Source organism: Dendrobates tinctorius, unplaced genomic scaffold (genome assembly GCF_039654945.1).
Source record: "Dendrobates tinctorius isolate UK_male_01 unplaced genomic scaffold, ASM3965494v1 ptg000456l, whole genome shotgun sequence".
Lineage (NCBI taxonomy): Eukaryota > Metazoa > Chordata > Amphibia > Anura > Dendrobatidae > Dendrobates > Dendrobates tinctorius.
In genome coordinates, this window is record NW_027362118.1 from 378,850 (window position 1) to 403,170 (window position 24,321).

Below are 24,321 nucleotides of genomic sequence, written 5' to 3' on the forward strand. Positions count from 1 at the left end.
AGCGATCTCACGAGACCATGTCATCACAGGACCTTGCCGCAAAGCATTACTGGGAACGCTTAGGCCGGGAATGCAGCGCGGGACATCGGAAGGTAAATATACCCCGATTTTTTTTTTTTTTTTTTTACAGGGGTATGGTACCCAGGGCCTGGAAGACAGTCTCCTCTCCTCCACACCGTGGGTACCAACCGCACATGAGACTCTTAACTTCCCGCATGGTGGACATAGCCACATGCGGGAAGTCAGCGATTCTCATGCATTCCTATGGGTGCGGAATCGCGGCAATTCCCTTTACTACTTATAACTTTTATTATTGACATTTGGGATTATTTAGCGTTCAGTCAGCTGATTATAGTATGCATACTGTTTAGAATTAGTGACATTTTGGTCTATTACCTTACATGGCATGGTATAATCAGTGAATTAGATGCACTGCTTTCCCTTTACTATTCACACCTCTTGCTATTGACTTTTGGGATTACTTAGCAGTCGTCTATTCAGCTGTTCATTGTAGTGAATACTGTCTATGCTAAGTGGCTGTTTGGTCTTTTGACCTTATATGATGTGGCACAATCAATGGAAAATAATGCCTTAATTTCGTTTTAGTCGAAGAATAATATATGTTTTCATATATCTGGCACTGTGCATTTTATGATAAACAATTATTTGCATATTTTTGGCATTAAACTTTGGATATATGGGCATTCATTACCTTTGTATTTTCCACTGATTTTTGCACGAGTTGTTCCGTCCTGATTTTTGAGGCATTCTGCTTAATTTTACATAAATTGTTGTTTTTAATATTTGAAACAAAAATGTTATTTTTATGGATCTCTTCTTTTGTCCTTACATTATCATAAGGAAGGATTGGAGTTAAATATTTATGCTGAAGGGCCATATATCTTTATTGTCTCTTCTGGACATTTACTTGATGGTATATATATATATATATATATATATATATATATATATATATATATATATATATATATATATATATATATATATATATACACACTCACTGGCCACTTTATTAGGTACACCTGTCCAACTGTGTGTTAAGACTTAATTTCTAATCAGCCAATCACATGGCGGCAACTCAGTGCATTTAGGCATGTAGACATGGTCAAGACAATCTCCTGCAGTTCAAACCGAGCATCAGTATGGGGAAGAAAGGTGATTTGAGTGCCTTTGAACGTGGCATGATTGTTGGTGCCAGAAGGGCTGGTCTGAGTATTTCAGAAACTGCTGATCTACTGGGATTTTCACGCACAACCATCTCTAGGGTTTACAGAGAATGGTCCGGAAAAAAAAAAATCCAGTGAGCGGCAGTTCTGTGGCCGGAAATGCCTTGTTGATGCCAGAGGTCAGAGGAGAATGGGCAGACTGGTTCGAGCTGATAGAAAGGCAACAGTGACTCAAATTGCCACCCGTTACAACCAAGGTAGGCAGAAGAGCATCTCTGAACGCACAGTGCGTCGAACTTTGAGGCAGATGGGCTACAGCAGCAGAAGACCACACCGGGTACCACTCCTCTCAGCTAAGAACAGGAAACTGAGGCTACAATTTGCACAAGCTCATCGAAATTGGACAGTAGAAGATTGGAAAAACGTTGCCTGGTCTGATGAGTCTCGATTTCTGCTGCGACATTCGGATGGTAGGGTCAGAATTTGGCGTAAACAACATGAAAGCATGGATCCATCCTGCCTTGTATCAACGGTTCAGGCTGGTGGTGGTGGTGTCATGGTGTGGGGAATTTTTTCTTGGCACTCTTTGGGCCCCTTGGTACCAATTGAGCATCGTTGCAACGCCACAGCCTACCTGAGTATTGTTGCTGACCATGTCCATCCCTTTATGACCACAATGTACCCAACATCTGATGGCTACTTTCAGCAGGATAATGCGCCATGTCATAAAGCTCGAATCATCTCAGATTGGTTTCTTGAACATGACAATGAGTTCACTGTACTCAAATGGCCTCCTCAGTCACCAGATCTCAATCCAATAGAGCATCTTTGGGATGTGGTGGAACGGGAGATTCGCACCAGGGATGTGCAGCCGACAAATCTGCGCCAACTGTGTGATGCCATCATGTCAATATGGTCCAAAATCTCTGAGGAATGCTTCCAGCACCTTGTTGAATCTCTGCCACGAAGAATTGAGGCAGTTCTGAAGGCAAAAGGGGGTCCAACCCGTTACTAGCATGGTGTACCTAATAAAGTGGCCAGTGAGTGTATATATATATATATATATATATATATATATATATATATATATATATATATACACACACACACACACACATGCACTACCATTCAAAAGTTTAGGGTCACTGAGAAATTTCCATATTTTTGAAAGAAAAGCAGTTTTTTACAATGACGCTAACATTAAATGATTCAGAAATACATTCTATACATTGTTAATGTGGTAAATGACTTTTCTAGCTGCAAACGTCTGGTTTGTAATGCAATATCGTCATAGGTGTATAGAGGCCCATTTCCAACAACCATCACTCCAGTGTTCTTATGGCACTTTGTTTGCTAACTGTGTAAGAAGGCTAATGGATGGTTAGAATACCCTTGAAAACCCTTGTGCAAGTATGTTAGCACAGCTGAAAACAGTTTGGCTGATTAGAGAAGCTATAAAACTGACCTTCCTTTGAGCTAGTTGAGAATCTGAAGCATTACATTTGTTGGTTCCATTAAACTCTCAAAATGGCCAGAAAAAAAGAACTTTCATGTGAAACTCTACAGTCTATTCTTGTTCTTAGAAACGAAGACTATTCCATGCGAGAAATTGACAAGAAATTGAAGATTTCCTACAACGGTGTGTACTACTCCCTTCAGAGGAGAGCACAAACAGGCTCTAACCAGAGTAGAAAGAGAAGTGGGAGGCCCCGCTGCACAACTGAGCAACAAGACAAGTACATTAGAGTCTGTAGTTTGAGAAATTGTCACCTCACAGGTCCTCAACTGGCAGCTTCATTAAATAGTACACGCAAAACGCCAGTATCAACGTCTACAGTGAAGAGGCGACTCCGGGATGCTGGCCTTCAGGGCAGAGTGGTAAAGAAAAAGCCATATCTGAGACTGGCTAATAAAAGGAAAAGATTAATATGGGCAAAAGAACACAGACATTGGACAGAGGAAGATTGGAAAAAAGTGTTATGAACAGACGAATCCAAGTGTGAGGTGTTTGGATCACACAGAAGAACATTTGTGAGACGCAGAACAACTGAAAAGATGCTGGAAGAGTGCCTGACGCCATCTGTCAAGCATGGTGGAGGTAATGTGATGTCTGGGGTTGCTTTGGTGCTGCTAAAGTGGGAGATTTGCACAAGGTAAAAGGGATTTTGAATAAGGAAGGCTATCACTCCATTTTGCATCGCCATACCCTGTGGACAGTGCTTGATTGGAGCCAATTTCATCCTACAACGGGTCAATGATCCAAAGCACACCTCCAAATTATGCAAGAACTATTTAGGGAAGAAGCAGATAGCTGGTATTCTATCTGTAATGGAGTGGCCAGCGCAGTCACCAGATCTCAACCCCATTGAGCTGTTGTGGGAGCAGCTTGACCGTATGGTACGCATGCCAATGGTCTGCAATGCTGGACTTGCTGCAAAGGGAGCATTCTTTGACGAAAGAAAAATTTGAAGGAGAAAATTATTATTTCAAATAAAAATCTTTTTTTCCAACCTTGTCAATGTCTGGACGAGATTTTAAATTAATTTGGCAACTCATTTGATTAATAAAAGTATGAGTTTTCATAGAAAACACAGTTGTCTGGGTGACCCCAAACTTTTGAACGGTAGTGTATATACATATATATACACACACACACACATACACACACATAATTATCCCTTGATTAGAAGATTCACTGACAAAATGATAAAACTAAACTTTATTAATTCCAAATGTAAAACTATAATTCACTCCCTGAAGGTTAGTCAGAAGGTGACTATTAGAAAAAACATGTACCCCACATCTCAGCATATAGGGTAAGGTGACGTATACACACTCACTCTCCAAGCCTCACATTTCTACGGGTTTCATCGTCCTCACCAAAGGCGACTCATCAGATTATTTATTATTGATCTATATTCAAGCAGGACTAGATGAAGAAAACCCTAAAATCATGTTATCTGAAACAGTCAGAAAACTAGCCACATATTGTCAGATCCCAGACCTCAAACTATATACTGTGTAAGTTTATAAGCCCCTCCAGTGTCAGGAATAGATAGTATGTGATAATACCGTATATACCGCTCAGGGAACACTTACCATTCAGAGATAATTTCCATATTCATACTAAATAATGGCACAGATCTCCCAGACATTATGACTGCACATATCTCTAGTCTTTATAACGATATTGCACTCATTCCCTGACAGACCGCAGCATGGCCATTAGTTAGAAGCTGCTAATGATCTTTGGAGCAGGTAAGTTTTCCCTGAGTGGTACATATTGGGCCGTCTGAAGACTGAGTTTAGTCTAGGACAATTTGTCTGCACTACTAATTAACAGCAGTTACATTACCAAACTAGGGCAGTCCCTATAGGAGAAAACACAAGAATTATACTGTATTGTCACATACTATCTATTCCTGACACTGGAGTGGGTTATAAACTTACACAGTATATAGTCTGAGGTCTGGGATCTGCCAATATGGGGCTAGTTTTCTGACTGTTTCGGATAACATGATACATGATTTTAGTTTTTTGTCTAGTCTCTCTTGAATATAGGTCAATATTAAATAGTCTCCTGATGAGTCGCCTTTGGTGAGGACGATGAAACCCGTAGAAATGAGAGGCTTGGAAATGTGGGATATATGTTTTGTCTATTAAGCTATGTGCACACGGTGCGTATTCTGCTTTGGAATTTTCCACGCAAAATTTACTAAATCCGCAGGTCAAATGACCTGCATTTTTCCTGCAGATTTAGTGCATTTTTTGTGCGATTTTACTGCATATTTTGTGCGGTTTTCCCCTGCGGTTTTCCACCTGCAGATTTCTAGAATGGAGCAGGTGGAAAACTGCAGCAAACCGGCACAAAAGAAGTGACATGCTGCATTTTTCATTCCACACCAAATCTGCACGGAAAAAAACGCAGCATGTGCACTGCGGATTTTGTTTTACATAGCCTTTAATGCTACTGTACATCACATGCAGTTCTGCTGCGAATCCGCAGGGCCAAATGCGCTGTGGATCTGCAGCAGAATTCGCACCATGTGCACATAGCCTCAATCACCTTCTGACTAACCTTCAAGGGGTGAATTATTTGTATAATTTTACATTTGAAATTAATAAAGTTTAGTTTTATCCTTTTGTCAGCAAACATGAGGAATGACAAGAGACAACCTATTTAAGAAGATGCAATTTTGGTTAAAACTATTCCAACATTATGAACAAAAAAAAGGCTTCTCCCCTATGTGACATCTCTGATGTTTATTAACAGTTGATTTCCAAGTAAAATATTTCCTACATTAAGAAAATGAAAAAGGTTTCTCCCCTGTGTGACTGCTGTGATGCTTAACAAAATATGATTTGTGCGCAAAATATTTCCCACATTCTGAACAGGAAAAAGGTTTCTCCCCTGTGTGGGTTCTATGGTGAATAACCAAATTTAATTTCCGGTTAAAACATTTCCCACATTCTGAACAGGAAAAAGGCTTCTCCCCTGTGTGAATTCTCTGGTGATTAACTAAATCTGATTTCTTGTTAAAACATTTCCCACATTCTGTACAAGAAAAAGGCTTCTCCCCTGTGTGGGTTCTATAGTGAGTAACAAAATTTGATTTCTCGTTAAAACATTTCCCACATTCTGAACAGGAAAAAGGCTTCTCCCCTGTGTGGGTTCTTTGATGGCGATCAAGACGTGTTTTCCCTTGAAAACATTTTCCACATTCTGAACATGAAAAAGCTTCTCCCCTGTGTGAGTTCTATGGTGAGAAACAAGCAGTGATTTATGTGCAAAACATTTCCCACATTGTGAACATGAAAAAGGTTTCTCTCCTGCGTGAGTTATTTGGTGTGCAACAAGACTCCCTTTTTGGTTAAAACATTTTCCACATTCTGGACAGGAAAAAGGCTTTTCCCCTGCGTGAGTTTTTTGGTGTTGAACAAGATTCCCTTTCTGGTTAAAACATTTTCCACATTCTGAACAGGAAAAAGGCTTCTCCCCTGTGTGAGTTCTTTGGTGCTTAACAAGATTCCCTTTCTGGTTAAAACATTTTCCACATTCTGAACATGAAAAAGGCTTCTGCCCTGTGTGCGTTCTATGGTGTGTAGCACAAAGTGATTTCTTGTTAAAACATTTCCCACATTCTGAACATGAGAATGACTTCTTTGCTTTAGGAGCAGTTTGTTTTGTAATGCCTCTTTTGTGACTTTGATTTTCCTTAGTAGTCAGTAATGAATCAGAAGATGGGACCTGTTTCATAGGATCAGATGACAGATCTTTGCTGTGAATGGATGATGCTATATCTGGAGTAACAGCAATCACTTCAGTTGTATCTTGTAGGATCTTAAGATCATCAAATTTAAAAATTGAAGATGTCAGCTGTCCCTCTGATCTCCTGGTACAGTCATCTAAGATAAAAAAAACAACATTTTTTTTAAATAAAATATCCTTGAGTTTTATATTTTTGATCATTTCTACTTAAACTGTACATAAAAATGGCAAGCTATGTAAAAAACTTTAATTATTTACCAAGACAATGACAGTTCACAGTCTAATAGAAAACCTTGTTGGATGAGCCAGTAGTGTGTGGTGTTCAACTGTTTGTTCATTCTGCCTCCCAAATATCAAATAAAAAGAAATCAATCAATGATATGTAGGCGAAAATAATACCAATTTTCATCTCACAAAAAACAAGTCCCCACTCAGGTCCATCATCTGTCAATGGAAAAACAGATAAGGCATGTGATGTACAATGTCTGTGAGGTATGGGGTTTTGTCCACAAAATATGATGTTTTCTGTTGTAACTTTCCAGAAAGATCCGGCAGATATGACAATCCAGGCTGCTAGCTCTGCAGCTTCATTCCTCCTCCCTTCACACACACACAGAGCAGTGCCACCCCCCCTCCTCTACAGCCTGTGTTCGCACTAGTAATAGGAGACCCCCCTGCTGTTACAACCATTTGTTTCCTTCTCTCCTCTTCAGAGCGGGAAAAACTTCTTTGTTTGAAACGAATAAAACTATGAGAGACTATACCATAAGAACCAAATACCCTAGAGATATGAAAATCACATTTTTGTAATCCGGACGGTCACAGCGTCGCTACCGTGGTTCTGGCGAAGTGTAATCCTTTCAGAACCTGAGATATGTGTTCCAGCTAAACGGTGTATCAGAACTACTGCATATTTGGTCTTGAATTATTGTACTCAACAAATCACAACCAATGATGCCCTATATGTGTCTGTGCGGGCTGCCCCCACGGAGTTATGATTAGTATAAGTTTTCTAGTGTAATTCTACATCCAAAAGAGAGAGGTGGGATTAACCCAGCATGCATCTCTCCGTGATGTCACATAGCAAGTCTTTAAAGCATTTCCTGGACAAAACCAGAGCAGAACAGCTCAAGTCGTCGTGCTAGAAAGACCCAGATGAGCGGAGAAGTGCAGCTCCGCCTCCACCCACCTTAGCCGCATGGTCTGCCTAACAACAATATGGAACCATGAGTATAATCTCTTTGTTTTCTCCACTTTTATTTTATACCTGTACTGTACATATTTTATGTCTCAATTTTATAGCAACTTTTATCTGTAATCACTGTCCTCTTTCGGAAAATAAATGAAATAATTATTTAGATCTGTCTCTATGCTCTAAGACTCGAACTATACGCCTTTGATAGATAATGGCTACTAATTCAAGGGGTGTGCCACGGACCCTCTTAATTTAACACTGTGAATTAAGTAACCGTGACTGGTGGCAGCGCGTTGTGCACGGCTATTGCGGCTTGCTGGCAGTCTAGAAGGGTCTTATAGAGCTGAATAAGGGTCTGCGGCACCAGCATTCATAATTCCCTTACTGCAGAAGCCTAATTGCCGGTTCACAACAGGCAGCCCGTCCGGCGACCAATTATCCTAGGTGCAGTTCCCTGACTGACCTGAGGGTAAGGGGGGTGCCGGAGAGCTGCAAGTTCAAAAGTGGAACTGAGAAAGTGGGATATACATAAATCCCCGCAGTACTTGGAAGATTGATAGCAGTGGTGGGGCATCCAAATTAAACTCCCCCTGCGGCAAATTGTAGAGCGAGATTAGCTTGCTGGATATTTTTGGTCACATGGTGCCAGTGTTGGGATAACTAAGATAAGCCCCACTGCGCCTGTGATAGCCGTGTGCCGGCATTGTGTCACGCCCCTCCGTCCGCTGATACACCGGTGTCAGTGGTGGGATTGTGACAGTGGTGACACAGGGTCCGCTGTCCGTCGCGTTTTGGTGGCAGCGGGACCCCCGTTAGTGTCGCCCGTAAGTGGATGAACGGCGGTGGGCTGTTCGTCACATATTGGTGGCAGAGCGGTGGGATAATCCTAGAGCATTAGTGATTTGGTTTGAGCAATCATTCCTCTCACTAAAGACCTGCACGGTTCCTGCGGGAATCCTGCATCATAGGTTTTGGAGAACAGACTCAGTGGTTACTAGTCCTGAGACATTAGTGTGTACTTGCAAGTATTCCCTCCCTTTTTCTCCGTTTTTCTTTTCTGTCTTTTATTTGGCAACCATGGCTACGATGGGAGCAGAGTGGTATAAGCAGCATAACAAGGCATCTCTTATTGCCCTCTGCGGGGTGTGGCGGATCGACACCACGAACAAAAAACAAAGCCCAAATGATCGCGGCTCTGGTGCAACGGGAAAACGACCAGAGCCCAGCGAACGCAGAAGCGGGCTCAAGTAACAATGGGGCTGCAGCAGAGGCTCCACTCATGAGCGCTGGCCCCACATTCAACCATAACGGGGTGGACCCCTATCTGCAAATGGCCTTGGACGAACTCCCTGCCGAAGACAGTGAGGGTCGTCTGACACTGATCCGGCATTATCGGCAGGAGGCCCAGGCCGAGCGTCAAGCCCAGGCTGAGAGAGCCGAACGTGAGCGTCAATCCCAGGCTGAGAGAGCTGAGCGCCATGCAGAAGCTCAGAGGGCCCATGAGCTGGAGATGCTCCAGCGGGGGTGGAATGCCCCCACAGCCCGAACCAGTGAGCCCAGCAGCGTCCAGACTCCTAAACCCCGGACAGAGCATTTTCCCGTGATGGAAAAGGACGGGGACTTGGACACGTTTCTGCGAGCCTTTGAGAAAGCCTGCAGACAGTACCGACAGCCCGAAGACCAATGGGCCAGGTACTTGACCCCAGGGCTAAAAGGCAAAGCTCTGGAGGCGTTTGCTTCTCTTCCGCAAGCGCATGATGATGACTATCGCGCCATAAAAGAGGCGCTGATCGCCAAATATCGGCTGACACCTGAGGTATACCGAAAGAAGTTCCGACACCTCCAACGTGGCCCACATGATAGCTACAGTGATGTGGTGCAAGGACTCAGGACCCACTTTGACCAGTGGATCCATGGACTGTCCGTTGAAACCTTTGAGCAGCTACGGGACCTGATGATCAAAGACCAGTTCCTGCATCTCTGCCCAGCTGAGGTCCGACAGTTCATCCTGGACCGCGAACCAACGAACGCGGACAAAGCGGCGCAGATCGCCGACAACCACGAGGCCAACCGGAAGCCCGAGACGCGGAGGCCAGTCGCCACCAGCTGGAAAGGGGGTAAGCCAGCAACCAACCCCAATGCCCCAGCTAGCCGTCCCTCCGGAGGCCCTGTCCCTGTTGCCAACAACAGGCCGGCTACTGACAGTCGCCTGTGTCACCACTGCCAGCGGCCTGGTCACTTCTTTTACGCCTGTCCGAACAGGCCGAAGAACCCCCCAGCCAAGGCCCCCGGGCCCAACGCCTCTGTTCTTTTGGTGGGAGGTGTGGTTGGGAGGGCTGACGACAACGTTCAACTTGTTCAGGTGGGGGCCCGTCTTGCTACAGGCCTCAAGGACACCGGGGCTGAACGAACCCTCATCCGTCCTGGACTGGCGGCCCCTGAAGAGTTTGTTGAGGGGAAAACCCTGACTGTCACCGGGATTGGAGGCACCCGTTGTCCTTTGCCAGTGGCACGAGTTTATCTCGATTGGGGTGCTGGGAGCGGGTTGAGGGAGGTGGGAGTGTCTGAAAACCTGCCCACTGATGTTTTATTGGGGACTGACTTGGGGCGGATGGTTGCATACTACGTCAGGAGTGGTACTGTGCAGTGCATATATGCAGAACAGGAGTGGTGCTGTGCAGTGCATATATGCAGGACAGGAGTGGTACTGTGCAGTGTATATATACAGGACAGGAGTGGTACTGTGCAGTTGCGACGCCTCCTGTCTGATTTCACGGTAGGTCTAGAGGGAGTAGTCCTGCTGCCTAAGGCTACTTCTGTGACTATTTTTACCGTGACAGTTTCGCTGTTATTCTGTGTCCCCGAACAGACGTAGCGTGTCACTTTATTCTTTTCCCTGCAGCTCTGTGAGCATAACAGAGCTCTCTTCTGTGCACTTAGAGTGCAGTTAACCCCGTGCACATTACCGCCATAGTGCTCTGCCTCTCTAGCAGCGGTTATATCACCTGGCGCACGGTGGACCCCGGGCGGCGAACACGTTTATTTATATTTTTTTAAGCGTGTACCGCCGCCGTAACATAATACTAGCGCCAGGGTCTGGCTAGAGATGGCAGATCAGAAGCAGCTGTTACAGCTTGTGCGTCAGCTCGAGGCTCGTCTTGCTACCCTTGAGAGGTCTCTCGCAGCTGCGCAGGCCACAGATGCTGCCGTCCAGGCACTTACGGACGCGGTAGGGCGTATGTCCATGTCCACCCTTGCGCCGACAGTTACCCGCCTCCCGTTGCCCGATAAATATGCTGGGGATGGAGTCCCTCCTCCATCAGCGGACCCGGGTGCATCTGTAGGAGATGGTCGCGAGCATTTGATGTCGCTGGTTCGTTCGTCGGTGACTTCGTCTACGTGGCAAGCCTATGATGCCGTTAGACCGACTGTCTGGTTACTAGGACACTCCTACATATTTTGAGCAGCACAGCGAGCTGAGTGCCGCCCTGGGGGGAGGCATCTAGGTTTCCGTGACGTGGCCTTCATGTGGAGAGGCATCAGGGGCTTGCAATGGCCGCAAGTTCTACCGGAAGTGGTATCGATTGCAAGAGGAGCCAGGGGTCCTATAATTTTGGATTCTGCACGCGGGGGGAATGATCTATGATCGTACAGGTGGCAGAGCTTCTCACAATGATGGGGGCTGATATGGAACGTTTCCATGGTTTTTTTTTCAGGAATTGGTGCTAGTCTGGTCTGAGATTGTCCCGAGGGCGGTGTGGCAAGGAGCTAGGGATGGTATTGCCGTTGAGCGCACTAGGAGGACCATACACGCCTGTATTTCTAAGATGGTGCGTGAGAGGTTTGGTTGTTAGACACAGACAACTGGAAGGGGATAATGCTGCTTTATTGAGACCTGACGGGGTGCACTTGAACAATATCGGGCTCGATATCTTATCCGGTCTCCAAGATGGCATAGAGCAGGCATTGCTACTGATGGGTGGGGGTCGGAGTCCTGTTTGAGAAACAGGATCCTCCGTGGCGGTGGAGAAGTAATGGCACATAAGTTACGGCTTGCTGGCTGACTTGCCTGCGAATATGGAGTAGGGCATTAGGCAGCGAGCGCGTTTTTAAGAAAGCTAAGTGCCTTTTCAAATGGTTGGTAAGAAAACATTTAATAAAGCTGTGACTGACCTTCACCCATCACTTGGTCTCTGAGTTTTGATTTGTATGGTTAAGTGGGGCTGAGGAAATGCGCCAAGGGGTTGTTTAGCCCTATGTCAACACAGTCATACAGGAGGAGAGGTACTGTGCAGTATATACATATACAGGAGTGGTACTGTGCAGTGTATATATATACAGGAGGAGTGGTACTGTGCAGTATATACATATACAGGAGTGGTACTGTGCAGTGTATATATACAGGAGGAGTGGTACTGTGCAGTGTATATATACAGGAGGAGTGGTACTGTGCAGTATATACATATACAGGAGGAGTGGTACTGTGCAGTGTATATATATACAGGAGGAGTGGTACTGTGCAGTATATACATATACAGGAGTGGTACTGTGCAGTGTATATATATAGGAGGAGTGGTACTGTGCAGTATATACATATACAGGAGTGGTACTGTGCAGTGTATATATACAGGAGGAGTGGTACTGTGCAGTATATACATATACAGGAGTGGTACTGTGCAGTGTATATATATATATACATACAGGATGAGTGGTACTGTGCAGTATACACATATATAGGAGTGGTACTGTGCAGTGTATATATACAGGAGGAGTGGTACTGTGCAGTATATACATATACAGGAGTGGTACTGTGCAGTGTATATATACAGGATGAGTGGTACTGTGCAGTATATACATATATAGGAGTGGTACTGTGCAGTGTATATATACAGGAGGAGTGGTACTGTGCAGTACATACATATACAGGAGTGGTACTCTGCAGTGTGTATATATACAGGAGGAGTGGTACTGTGCAGTATATACATATACAGGAGTGGTACTGTGCAGTGTATATACACAGGAGGAGTGGTACTGTGCAGAGTATATATAAAGGAGGAGTGGTACTGTGCGGTATATACATATACAGGAGTGGTACTGTGCAGTGTATATATACAGGACAGGAGGAGTTGTACTGTGCAGTGTGTATATATACAGGAGGAGTGGTACTGTGCAGTGTGTATATACAGGAGGAGTGGTACTGTGCAGTGAATATATACAGGACTGGAGTGGTACTGTGCAGTGTATATATACAGGACAGGAGGAGTGGTACTGTGAAGTGTATATATATATATATATACACAGGAGGAGTGGTACTGTGCAGTGTGTATATACAGGAGGAGTGGTACTGTGCAGTGTATATATACAGGACAGAAGGAGTGGTACTGCGCAGTATATATATACAGGAGGAGTGGTACTGTGCAGTGTATATATACAGGAGTGGTACTGTGCAGTGTATATATACAGGAGGAGTGGTACTGTGCAGTATATACATATACAGGAGTGGTACTGTGCAGTGTATATACACAGGAGGAGTGGTACTGTGCAGAGTATATATACAGGACTGGAGTGGTACTGTGCAGTGTATATATACAGGACAGGAGGAGTGGTACTGTGCAGAGTATATATACAGGACAGGAGTAGTGGTACTGTGCAATGTATATATACAGGAGTGGTACTGTGCAGAGTATATATATACACAGGAGGAGTGGTACTGTGCAGTGTGTATATACAGGAGGAGTGGTACTGTGCAGTGAATATATACAGGACTGGAGTGGTACTGTGCAGTGTATATATACAGGACAGGAGGAGTGGTACTGTGCAGCGTATATATACAGGACAGGAGTAGTGGTACTGTGCAATGTATATATACAGGAGTGGTACTGTGCAGAGTATATATATATATACAGGAGGAGTGGTACTGTGCAGTGTATATATACAGGAGGAGCGGTACTGTGCAGTGTATATATACAGGACAGGAGGAGTGGTACTGTGCAGTGTATATATACAGGAGGAGTGGTACTGTGCAGTGTATATATATACAGGAGGAGTGGTACTGTGCAGTGTGTATATACAGGAGGAGTGGTACTGTGCAGTGAATATATACAGGACTGGAGTGGTACTGTGCAGCGTATATATACAGGACAGGAGGAGTGGTACTGTGCAGCGTATATATACAGGACAGGAGTAGTGGTACTGTGCAATGTATATATACAGGAGTGGTACTGTGCAGTGTATATATACAGGAGGAGCGGTAATGTGCAGTGTATATATACAGGAGGAGTGGTACTGTGCAGTGTATATATACAGGAGGAGTGGTACTGTGCAGTGTATATATACAGGAGGAGTGGTACTGTGCAGTGTATATATACAGGAGGAGTGGTACTGTGCAGTGCATATATATACAGGGCAGGAGGAGTGGTACTGTGCAGTGTGTATATGCAGGACAGGAGTGGTACTGTGCAGTGTATATATACAGGACAGGAGTGGTGCTGTGCAGTGTAAATATACAGGACAGGAGTGGTACTGTGCAGTGCATATATACAGGCCAGGAGGAGTGGTGCTGTGCAGTGTATATATACAGGACAGGAGGAGTGGTAATGTGCAGTGTATATATACAGGAGGAGTGGTACTGTGCAGTGCATATATACAGGACAGGAGGAGTGGTACTGTGCAGTGTATATATACAGGAGGAGTTGTACTGTGCAGTGTGTATATGCAGGACACGAGTGGTACTGTGCAGTGTATATATACAGGACAGGAGTGGTGCTGTGCAGTGTATATATACAGGACAGGAGGAGTGGTGCTGTGCAGTGTATATATACAGGAGTGGGACTGTGCCGTGTATATAGACAGGAGTGGTACTGTGCAGTGTGTATATATACAGGACAGGAGTGGTACTGTGCAGTGCATATATGCAGGACAGGAGTGGTACTGTGCACTGCATATATGCAGGACAGGAGTGGTACTGTGCAGTGCATATATACAGGACAGGAGTGGTACTGTGCAGTGTATATATACAGGACAGGAGTGGTACTGTGCAGTGCATATATGCAGGAGGAGGGGTACTGTGCAGTGTATATATAGGAGTGGTACTGTGCAGTGTATATATACAGGAAAGGAGGAGTGATGTCGTGCAGTGTATATATACAGGATTGGTACTGTGCAGTGTATATATACAGGACTGGAGTGGTACTGTGGAGTGTATATATACAGGAGTGGTACTGTGCAGTGTATATATAGGAGTGGTACTGTGCAGTGTATATATACAGGAAAGGAGGAGTGATGTCGTGCAGTGTATATATACAGGATTGGTACTGTGCAGTGCATATATACAGGACTGGAGTGGTACTGTGGAGTGTATATATACAGGAGTGGTACTGTGCAGTGTATATATACAGGATTGGTACTGTGCAGCGTATATACACAGGACAGGAGTAGTGGTACTGTGCAGTGTATATATATAGGAGTGGTACTGTGCGGTGCATATAAACGGGACAGGAGGAGAGGTACTGTGCAGTGCATATATACAGGACTGGAGTGGTACTGTGCAGTGTATATATACAGGAGTGGCGCTGTGCAGTGTATAGATAAAGGAGGAGTGGTACTGTGCAGTGTACATATGCAGGACAGGAGTGGTACTGTGCAGTGTATATATACAGGACAGGAGTGGTATTGTGCAGTGCATATATACAGGACAGGAGTGGTGCTGTGCAGTGTATATATACAGGACAGGAGTGGTACTGTGCAGTGTATATATACAGGAGGAGTGGTACTGTGGAGTGTATATATACAGGACAGGAGTGGTGCTGTGCAGTGTATATATACATCACAGGAGGAGTGGTGCTGTGCAGTGTATATATGCAGGACAGGAGTGGTACTGTGCAGTGTATATATACAGGAGTGGGACTGTGCAGTGTATATAGACAGGAGTGGTACTGTGCAGTGTATATAGACAGGACATGAGTGGTACTGTGCAGTGCATATATACAGGACAGGAGTGGTACTGTGCAGTGCATATATACAGGACAGGAGTGGTACTGTGCAGTGTATATAGACAGGAGTGGTACTGTGCAGTGTATATATACAGGACAGGAGTGGTGCTGTGCAGTCTATATATAGATCACAGGAGGAGTGGTGCTGTGCAGTGTATATATGCAGGACAGGAGTGGGACTGTGCAGTGTATATAGACAGGAGTGGTACTGTGCAGTGCATATATGCAGGACAGGAGGAGTGGTGCTGTTCAGTGTATATATACAGGACAGGAGTGGTACTGTGCAGTGTATATATACAGGACAGGAGTGGTACTGTGCAGTGTATATACAGGAGTGGTGCTGTGCAATGTATATATGCAGGAGTGGTACTGTGCAGTGTGTATATGCAGGACAGGAGTGGGACTGTGCAGTGTATATATACAGGAGTGGGACTGTGCAGTGTATATAGACAGGAGTGGTACTGTGCAGTGTATATATATACAGGGCATGAGTGGTACTGTGCAGTGCATATATGCAGGACAGGAGGAGTGGTGCTGTGCAGTGTATATATACAGGACACGAGTGGTACTGTGCAGTGTATACAGGAGGAGGGGTACTGTGCAGTGTATATATAGGAGTGGTGCTGTGCAGTGTATATATACAGGAGGAGTGGTACTGTGCAGTGTATATATACAGGACAGGAGTGGTACTGTGCAGTGTATATATACAGGAGTGGGACTGTGCAGTGTGTAAAGACAGGAGTGGTACTGTGCAGTGTATATATACAGGAGGAGTGGTACTGTGCAGTGCATATATACAGGACAGGAGGAGTGGTACTGTGCAGTGTATATATACAGGAGGAGTGGTACTGTGCTGTATGTATATGCAGGACAGGAGTGGTACTGTGCAGTGTGTATATACAGGACAGGAGTGGTGCTGTGCAGTGTATATATACAGGACAGGAGGAGTAGTGCTGTGCAGTGTATATATACAGGACAGGAGTGGTACTGTGCAGTGTATATATACAGGACAGGAGGAGTGGTGCTGTGCAGTGTATGTATACAGGACAGGAGGAGTGGTGCTGTGGAGTGCATATATACAGGACAGGAGTGGTACTGTGCAGTGTATATACAGGAGTGGTACTGTGCAGTGTATATATACAGGAGGAGTGGTACTGTGCAGTGCATATATATACAGGACAGGAGGAGTGGTACTGTGCAGTGTGTATATGCAGGACAGGAGTGGTACTGTGCAGTGTATATATACAGGACAGGAGTGGTGCTGTGCAGTGTAAATATACAGGACAGGAGTGGTACTGTGCAGTGCATATTTACAGGCCAGGAGGAGTGGTGCTGTGCAGTGTATATATACAGGACAGGAGGAGTGGTACTGTGCAGTGTATATATACAGGAGGAGTGGTACTGTGCAGTGCATATATACAGGACAGGAGGAGTGGTACTGTGCAGTGTATATATACAGGAGGAGTGGTACTGTGCAGTGTATATATACAGGAGGAGTGGTACTGTGGAGTGTATATATACAGGACAGGAGTGGTGCTGTGCAGTGTATATATACATCACAGGAGGAGTGGTGCTGTGCAGTGTATATATACAGGACACGAGTGGTACTGTGCAGTGTATACAGGAGGAGGGGTACTGTGCAGTGTATATATAGGAGTGGTGCTGTGCAGTGTATATATACAGGAGGAGTGGTACTGTGCAGTGTATATATACAGGACAGGAGTGGTACTGTGCAGTGTATATATACAGGAGTGGGACTGTGCAGTGTGTAAAGACAGGAGTGGTACTGTGCAGTGTGTAAAGACAGGAGGAGTGGTACTGTGCAGTGCATATATACAGGACAGGAGGAGTGGTACTGTGCAGTGTATATATACAGGAGGAGTGGTACTGTGCTGTATGTATATGCAGGACAGGAGTGGTACTGTGCAGTGTGTATATACAGGACAGGAGTGGTGCTGTGCAGTGTATATATACAGGACAGGAGGATTAGTGCTGTGCAGTGTGTATATACAGGACAGGAGGAGTAGTGCTGTGCAGTGTATATATACAGGACAGGAGTGGTACTGTGCAGTGTATATATACAGGACAGAAGGAGTGGTGCTGTGCAGTGTATGTATACAGGACAGGAGGAGTGGTGCTGTGGAGTGTATATATACAGGACAGGAGTGGTACTGTGCAGTGTATATATACAGGAGTGGTACTGTGCAGTGTATATATACAGGAGGAGTGGTACTGTGCAGTGCATATATATACAGGACAGGAGGAGTGGTACTGTGCAGTGTGTATATGCAGGACAGGAGTGGTACTGTGCAGTGTATATATACAGGACAGGAGTGGTGCTGTGCAGTGTAAATATACAGGACAGGAGTGGTACTGTGCAGTGCATATTTACAGGCCAGGAGGAGTGGTGCTGTGCAGTGTATATATACAGGACAGGAGGAGTGGTACTGTGCAGTGTATATATACAGGAGTGGTACTGTGCAGTGCATATATACAGGACAGGAGTGGTACTGTGCAGTGTATATATACAGGAGGAGTGGTACTGTGCAGTGTATATATACAGGAGGAGTGGTACTGTGCAGTGTATATATACAGGAGGAGTGGTACTGTGGAGTGTATATATACAGGACAGGAGTGGTGCTGTGCAGTGTATATATACAACACAGGAGGAGTGGTGCTGTGCAGTGTATATATGCAGGACAGGAGTGGTACTGTGCAGTACATATTTACAGGCCAGGAGGAGTGGTGCTGTGCAGTGTATATATACACAGGACAGGAGGAGTGGTACTGTGCAGTGTATATATACAGGAGGAGTGGTACTGTGCAGTGCATATATACAGGACAGGAGGAGTGGTACTGTGCAGTGTATATATACAGGAGGAGTGGTACTGTGCAGTGTATATATACAGGAGGAGTGGTACTGTGGAGTGTATATATACAGGACAGGAGTGGTGCTGTGCAGTGTATATATACATCACAGGAGGAGTGGTGCTGTGCAGTGTATATATGCAGGACAGGAGTGGTACTGTGCAGTGTATATATACAGGAGTGGGACTGTGCAGTGTATATACACAGGAGTGGTACTGTGCAGTGTATATAGACAGGACATGAGTGGTACTGTGCAGTGCATATATGCAGGACAGGAGGAGTGGTGCTGTGCAGTGTATATATACAGGACAGGAGTGGTACTGTGCAGTGTATATATACAGGACAGGAGTGGTACTGTGCAGTGTATATACAGGAGTGGTGCTGTGCAATGTATATATGCAGGAGTGGTACTGTGCAGTGTGTATATGCAGGACAGGAGTGGGACTGTGCAGTGTATATATACAGGAGTGGGACTGTGCAGTGTATATAGACAGGAGTGGTACTGTGCAGTGCATATATGCAGGACAGGAGGAGTGGTGCTGTGCAGTGTATATATACAGGACAGGAGTGGTACTGTGCAGTGTATATATACAGGACAGGAGTGGTACTGTGCAGTTTATATACAGGAGTGGTGCTGTGCAATGTATATATGCAGGAGTGGTACTGTGCAGTGTGTATATGCAGGACAGGAGTGGGACTGTGCAGTGTATATATACAGGAGTGGGACTGTGCAGTGTATATAGACAGGAGTGGGACTGTGCAGTGTATATAGACAGGGCATGAGTGGATAGTGCAGTGCATATATGCAGGACAGGAGGAGTGGTGCTGTGCAGTGTATATATACAGGACACGAGTGGTGCTGTGCAGTGTATATATACAGGAGGAGTGGTACTGTGCAGTGTATATATACAGGAGGAGTGGTACTGTGCAGTGTATATATACAGGAGGAGTGGTACTGTGCAGTGTATATATACAGGAGGAGTGGTACTGTGCAGTGTATATATACAGGACAGGAGTGGTACTGTGCAGTGCATATATACAGGAGTGGGACTGTGCAGTGTGTATAGACAGGAGGAGTGGTACTGTGCAGTGCATATATACAGGACAGGAGGAGTGGTACTGTGCAGTGTATATATACAGGACAGGAGGAGTGGTGCTGTGGAGTGTATATATACAGGACAGGAGTGGTACTGTGCAGTGTATATATACAGGAAAAGTGGTACTGTGCTGTGTGTATATGCAGGACAGGAGTGGTACTGTGCAGTGTGTATATACAGGACAGGAGTGGTGCTGTGCAGTGTATATATACAGGACAGGAGGAGTGGTGCTGTGCAGTGTATATATACAGGACAGGAGGAGTGGTGCTGTGCAGTGTATATATACAGGACAGGAGGAGTGGTGCTGTGCAGTGTATATATACAGGACAGGAGGAGTGGTGCTGTGCAGTGTATATATACAGGACAGGAGGAGCGGTGCTGTGGAGTGTATATATACAGGACAGGAGTGGTACTGTGCAGTGTATATACAGGAGTGGTACTGTGCAGTGTATAAATACAGGAGGAGTGGTACTGTGCAGTGTGTATATGCAGGACAGGAGTGGTACTGTGCAGTGTATATATACAGGAGTGGAACTGTGCAGTGTATATAGACAGGAGTGGTACTGTGCAGTGTGTATATATACAGGACAGGAGTGGTACTGTGCAATGCATATATGCAGGACAGGAGTGGTACTGTGCAGTGTATATATACAGGACAGGAGTGGTACTGTGCAGTGCATATATACAGGACAGGAGTGGTACTGTGCAGTGTATATATACAGGAGGAGTGGTACTGTGCAGTGTATATATACAGGAGGAGTGGTACTGTGCAGTGTATATATACAGGAGGAGTGGTACTGTGGAGTGTATATATACAGGACAGGAGTGGTGCTGTGCAGTGTATATATACATCACAGGAGGAGTGGTGCTGTGCAGTGTATATATGCAGGACAGGAGTGGTACTGTGCAGTGTATATATACAGGAGTGGGACTGTGCAGTGTATATAGACAAGAGTGGTACTGTGCAGTGTATATAGACAGGACATGAGTGGTACTGTGCAGTGCATATATGCAGGACAGGAGGAGTGGTGCTGTGCAGTGTATATATACAGGACAGGAGTGGTACTGTGCAGTGTATATATACAGGAGTGGTACTGTGCAGTGTATATACAGGAGTGGTGCTGTGCAATGTATATATGCAGGAGTGGTACTGTGCAGTGTGTATATGCAGGACAGGAGTGGGACTGTGCAGTGTATATAGACAGGAGTGGTACTGTGCAGTGTATATATATACATGGCATGAGTGGTACTGTGCAGTGCATATATGCAGGACAGGAGGAGTGGTGCTGTGCAGTGTATATATACAAGACACGAGTGGTACTGTGCAGTGTATATATACAGGAGGAGGGGTACTGTGCAGTGTATATAGGAGGAGTGGTGCTGTGCAGTGTATATATACAGGAGGAGTGGTACTGTGCAGTGTATATATACAGGACAGGAGAGGTAATGTGCAGTGTATATATACAGGAGTGGGACTGTGCAGTGTGTATAGACAGGAGTGGTACTGTGCAGTGTATATATACAGGAGGAGTGGTACTGTGCAGTGCATATATACAGGACAGGAGGAGTGGTACTGTGCAGTGTATATATACAGGAGGAGTGGTACTGTGCTGTGTGTATATGCAGGACAGGAGTGGTACTGTGCAGTGTATATATACAGGAGTGGTACTGTGCAGTGCATATATACAGGACAGGAGGAGTGGTACTGTGCAGTGTATATATACAGGAGGAGTGGTACTGTGCTGTGTGTATATGCAGGACAGGAGTGGTACTGTGCAGTTTATATATACAGGAGGAGTGGTACTGTGCAGTGCATATATACAGGACAGGAGGAGTGGTGCTGTGCAGTTTATATATACAGGACAGGAGTGGTACTGTGCAGTGTATATATACAGGACAGGAGGAGTGGTGCTTCCCTGAGGAAGTTGTTTTTCTAGCTCCGAAACGCGCGTCGGGGATAGGACCGACCTTGCTGCTTCCCCCCGTACTTCAGGTATAGTAATGCAGTTTATTAGGTCATTAGTATGACGTGTATTATACATCAATTTTGCATGTGCGCATTTGCACTTTGTCAGGGTATACTTCTTATGAAGGATTGTAGCACTTGCTGTATGATTTGTCTTATTATACTTTATATAACCCCTTAACTCTTATTAGCTATACCATCTAGCTCTGCATTTTACTATCCTGGCGGGGTGTTTGCAGCTTCGTTGGCCCTTCATGACCATTGTGTTCATTTATATGCTGTTCCTTTTCCCTGTCCAAACACTGTGTGTCCATATCTATTAATGTTTTAAATTATCTTTAATAAATATCATAGTTTTATGGATTTTTTGACTGCTTCTTTGTTTGGTACTTTCTATATACAGGAGTGGTACTGTGCAGTGTATATATACAGGAGGAGTGGTACTGTGCAGTGTGTATATGCAGGACAGGAGTGGTACTGTGCATTGTATATATACAGGAGTGGAACTGTGCAGTGTATATAGACAGGAGTGGTACTGTGCAGTGTGTATATATACAGGACAGGAGTGGTACTGTGCAGTGGATATATTCAGGACAGGAGTGGTACTGTGCAGTGTATATATACAGGACAGGAGTGGTACTGTGCAGTGCATATATGCAGGAGTGGTACTGTGGAGTGTATATATACAGGAGTGGTGCTGTGCAGTGTATATATACATCACAGGAGGAGTGGTGCTGTGCAGTGTATATATGCAGGACAGGAGTGGTACTGTGCAGTGTATATATACAGGAGTGGGACTGTGCAGTGTATATAGACAAGAGTGGTACTGTGCAGTGTATATAGACAGGACATGAGTGGTAGTGTGCAGTGCATATATGCAGGACAGGAGGAGTGGTGCTGTGTAGTGTATATATACAGGACAGGAGTGGTACTGTGCAGTGTATATATACAGGACAGGAGTGGTACTGTGCAGTGTATATACAGGAGTGGTGCTGTGCAATGTATATATGCAGGAGTGGTACTGTGCAGTGTGTATATGCAGGACAGGAGTGGGACTGTGCAGTGTATATAGACAGGAGTGGTACTGTGCAGTGTATATATATACATGGCATGAGTGGTACTGTGCAGTGCATATATGCAGGACAGGAGGAGTGGTGCTGTGCAGTGTATATATACAAGACACGAGTGGTACTGTGCAGTGTATATATACAGGAGGAGGGGTACTGTGCAGTGTATATAGGAGGAGTGGTGCTGTGCAGTGTATATATACAGGAGGAGTGGTACTGTGCAGTGTATATATACAGGACAGGAGTGGTACTGTGCAGTGTATATATACAGGACAGGAGTGGTACTGTGCAGTGTATATATACAGGAGTGGGACTGTGCAGTGTGTATAGACAGGAGTGGTACTGTGCAGTGTATATATACAGGAGGAGTGGTACTGTGCAGTGCATATATACAGGACAGGAGGAGTGGTACTGTGCAGTGTATATATACACAGGAGGAGTGGTACTGTGCTGTGTGTATATGCAGGACAGGAGTGGTACTGTGCAGTGTATATATACAGGAGTGGTACTGTGCAGTGCATATATACAGGACAGGAGGAGTGGTACTGTGCAGTGTATATATACAGGAGGAGTGGTACTGTGCTGTGTGTATATGCAGGACAGGAGTGGTACTGTGCAGTTTATATATACAGGAGGAGTGGTACTGTGCAGTGCATATATACAGGACAGGAGGAGTGGTGCTGTGCAGTTTATATATACAGGACAGGAGTGGTACTGTGCAGTGTATATATACAGGACAGGAGGAGTGGTGCTTCCCTGAGGAAGTTGTTTTTCTAGCTCCGAAACGCGCGTCGGGGATAGGACCGACCTTGCTGCTTCCCCCCGTACTTCAGGTATAGTAATGCAGTTTATTAGGTCATTAGTATGACGTGTATTATACATCAATTTTGCATGTGCGCATTTGCACTTTGTCAGGGTATACTTCTTATGAAGGATTGTAGCACTTGCTGTATGATTTGTCTTATTATACTTTATATAACCCCTTAACTCTTATTAGCTATACCATCTAGCTCTGCATTTTACTATCCTGGCGGGGTGTTTGCAGCTTCGTTGGCCCTTCATGACCATTGTGTTCATTTATATGCTGTTCCTTTTCCCTGTCCAAACACTGTGTGTCCATATCTATTAATGTTTTAAATTATCTTTAATAAATATCATAGTTTTATGGATTTTTTGACTGCTTCTTTGTTTGGTACTTTCTATATACAGGAGTGGTACTGTGCAGTGTATATATACAGGAGGAGTGGTACTGTGCAGTGTGTATATGCAGGACAGGAGTGGTACTGTGCATTGTATATATACAGGAGTGGAACTGTGCAGTGTATATAGACAGGAGTGGTACTGTGCAGTGTGTATATATACAGGACAGGAGTGGTACTGTGCAGTGGATATATTCAGGACAGGAGTGGTACTGTGCAGTGTATATATACAGGACAGGAGTGGTACTGTGCAGTGCATATATGCAGGAGGAGTGGTACTGTGCAGTGTATATATACAGGACAGGAGTGGTGCTGTGCAGGGTATATATACAGGACAGGAGGAGTGGTACTGTGCAGTGTATATATACAGGAAAGGAGGAGTGGTACTGTGCAGTGTATATATACAGGACAGGAGTGGTACTGTGCAGTGCATATATGCAGGAGGAGGGTTACTGTGCAGTGTATATATAGGAGTGGTACTG

At 44.9% G+C, this 24,321-nt stretch overlaps 1 pseudogene; it reads right to left on the bottom strand.

Annotated features, from left to right (window-relative positions):
- LOC141077567 (uncharacterized) overlaps nucleotides 1-24,321 on the bottom strand; it is a 37,188-nt pseudogene that overhangs the window by 6,313 nt on the left and 6,554 nt on the right.